At 35.5% G+C, this 3,243-nt stretch overlaps 1 long non-coding RNA gene across 1 annotated transcript; it reads right to left on the reverse strand.

Moving 5' to 3' along the window:
* Nucleotides 1-977: 977 nt before the first annotated feature.
* LOC141843414 (uncharacterized) lies at nt 978-1,737 on the reverse strand. Its single transcript, XR_012603028.1, has 2 exons — nt 1,278-1,737; nt 978-1,161 (listed from the first exon to the last, which is right to left on the reverse strand). It is a non-coding gene; the product is annotated as an uncharacterized LOC141843414 (long non-coding RNA).
* Between the last annotated feature and the right edge of the window lie 1,506 nt (nt 1,738-3,243).

The following is a 3,243-nucleotide window of genomic DNA, read 5'->3' on the forward strand; positions in this document are numbered from 1 at the left end:
GTCCCAAAATTCGTTGCCAATTGGCGATGAAAATAATTCGTCCCAAAAATTCGTCGCTAATCTACCATTTTTTTTTGTAGTGTGGACATTCTAAAAATTTAGTAAAAATAAGAATTTATAATTTAAGAAAATTAAAAAATTAACTTACACCCTAAAACGTCATGGATGACCCCAACCAAACTCACCCTGAAGACTTTGGGACACAACTTCCATAGATAATTGACTAAACTCAACACTCTCGACTATAAAATTAAATGAACATTTTAGAGGTGGGCCTCTAAACACTTAAGATGTCACAAAGTGGTAAAATATTTAAGAGAATAAATAAAAAAATTTAAATTTAAATCTCAATAAAAATGAATATCTTAAATATTATAGTAATAAAGTAGAATTTGTCACTAGTACTCTAACGATTCACACGATCGTTCTCACGATATATGAAAAGGTAAATAAAAAATTTGTAGTTGGTCACTGTGGGAGAAGACATCAAAAGTAACAGGGCAATAAACAACTTGACATTCTAAAACTTTAGTAAAAATAAGAATTTATAGTTTAAAAAAAAATAAAAAATAGATTTATGATAAAAAATTTAACTTACACCCTAAAACTTCACACTAAATTGATCTTCCTTAGAATAATAATATATGAGAGATCAAGAATTTTTAAGTTTTTATTTAAATGTGTCTTAATAAAAATTTATGGAGTACAAGCAGCTGATTTGTAAATCAATTGATTGATGTTCTAGAGATAATGGGGGATTAATGTATATGATTTAATAGTGCAAAGGTGACAAAGAATGCATTAAGCTGATAACGTTTATCCCAAATGTCCTTTATTATTGGCCCCACAACGAAACGAGAAAAGTAAATCACGATATCAAAAAAGGATGAGAAGGCATAAATCCTAAGAGTACCAAATACTGCAACTTTACCGCATGAGTACCAATTAACAACACCCGTGGAAACACAAATTAAAGGTGACAAACAAGAACTAATTAACATCAAATTAATGCCTTCAAAATATATATATCGTCTATATATTAACTGCATGCGTACACATCTCTTAAACTGCATGCCATTTCCTTAATTAGTTCATCTATCGAGCTCCATCATACGGGAGACACCTTCAAACTCGCCACGACTTGAACTCACGCACACAGATCTAGAACGCTAAGACACAACGTACAACGTTTGACTACAACTGGCATATATGGCATTGCTCAATCTCATGAGCGAGGGAATTAAATAAAGCTTAATTCACAGGAGCGTGAGAAGCACCACGACGGCGGAGACCACTCCGGCCCCGACGATGAACCAATATTTCGACTTGGAATTAGGCCTTGCTCCTTGCCATGGGGCGTTGGCGTGGAGCCCTCGGAAGTAACTTCCGGGATCGGCCTCGAAAACAGCCCTAGGAATATGAAAGCCTGGCCGCCCGGGAGCCTTCATCATCTTGCCGCCGCCTCCTTTGATCGTCTCCCAAGCTGCTCCGGCGACAGCCTTTATCTTCTCCCAAGCTACTCTGGAGAAAGCCTTTGTCGTCTCGATTGCCCAGTAAGATGCCTTGGCGCACGCGATCATTATGAACGCGATCTGGCGAGAAAAAAGCATCCGCAGAGAAAGTAGTGGAGGATGGGGAGAGACAAAAACAAGAGCGGCGGCATGACCAGCTGAACCCAAAAGCGCACGGTGTCAGAACTTGTCCCAGGCGGCAACAAAGCTTCCAGCTTTTGCACGAGGAAGTTTCCATAGCACGATCAGCCACGGAAGCTTCTCCTGGAGGAATTGTGAAGTGGTCTCCATGAGGCCTGGAGTGCCTCTTCTATTTCCTTTCTCTTGTCCTGCAATGACGGCGTACAAAGCTTCCAGCTTTTGCACGAGGAAGCGACGGCCGACTTCCATAGCGCGATCAGCCACGGAAGCTTCTCCTGTAGGAATTGTGAAGTGGTCTCCATGAGGCCCTGGAGTGCCTCTTCTATTTCCTTTCTCTTGTCCTGCAATGGGCCGGGCGCGTAGCCGCCGCTTGAATTCTCCTTGAGAAGGCTGAGTGCGGTCGCCATGAGTCCTCCAAGTGTGGTCGCCATCAGTTTTCCGGCATCGCTTCGTCGCTCCTTGTTGAGAAACTCCAGTGCGGTCGCCATGAGTCCTCCTAGGGCGGTCGCCATGGGTGGTCTTCGATGCTCCCGCCCACGGTACGTCGCGATGAGTCCTGAATGCGGTCGCCATGGGAGTAGATGCTCCTTGAGAAATTCGATGTAGGATTGCTACGGAAGACGAATCTTCGGCTTTTAAACGCAGAATAAATTAAAAAAATGGAGTGATGGGCAAGGGCGGTGCGCTTTTTCAATAGAATCATTAAAAAAATTTTGCTTTTTGTTTATTAACAAATATTCTAAATAAATAAAATATACTAATCTTAATAAATAATCCCTAAATATTAATAAAATAAAAATAGTAACTATTATAATATAAAATTTTAATTTTAATTTATTACCAATGTGTTAATTTTAAATATTTTTAAATTTATTTTAAATAAAAAATTTTAAAGTCTTTCCTTTTTTTCGCATCAATTTAAAAATTATTTCCTTTTTTTAAAATTTATTTTTAATCTATTTTTTAAAATTATTCTCTTTTCTAGCTAGGGTGCTTTTTTTATTGTCTTCGTCATCTTTAGTCCCAAAAAAGAAATCGATACTTTATTATTATTAATTTTTTTCACTTTAACTTTGTTTTATTCCTTTTTAATTGTTCTTTCCTATGAATAAAAAATATCCAAATTTATTGTATATTGAGAATCATATTCGTTCTCATTGAAATCATATTATATAAAGATAATAATGACGAAAATGATTTCGTAAAATCTATAATAACATTAACCAAGATGAATGCTCGAACTTCTGCAAGTAAATAATAAGTATTGTAATTATTTTTCTCACATGTAATCAAATAAAGTAGATATAAATGTAATATGACAATTCATAGTACCATTAGATATTTTATAATAATCATTCCTTATAATAATTGTCATCCTTATAAAAGTGGAGTTCTTAATTGATAAGAAAATAAAATATTATTTAATTAGTTGACCAAGATACAAGTAAATATAGAAAAAAATTATACTAAATGATTTATAAATTTATATCTTATTACTAAATGTTTGTTTTATTTAATTTTCTGGTTTGGTTTCTTTTGATAATATGAATAAGTTAAGATTTAAGATTTTAAGTCATGATCATTGATGGTA

This window comes from Curcuma longa, chromosome 12, assembly GCF_044706935.1.
Source record: "Curcuma longa cultivar G26 ecotype Majalengka, Jawa Barat chromosome 12, ITB_CL_G26_1.1, whole genome shotgun sequence".
NCBI classification, from domain to species: domain Eukaryota; kingdom Viridiplantae; phylum Streptophyta; class Magnoliopsida; order Zingiberales; family Zingiberaceae; genus Curcuma; species Curcuma longa.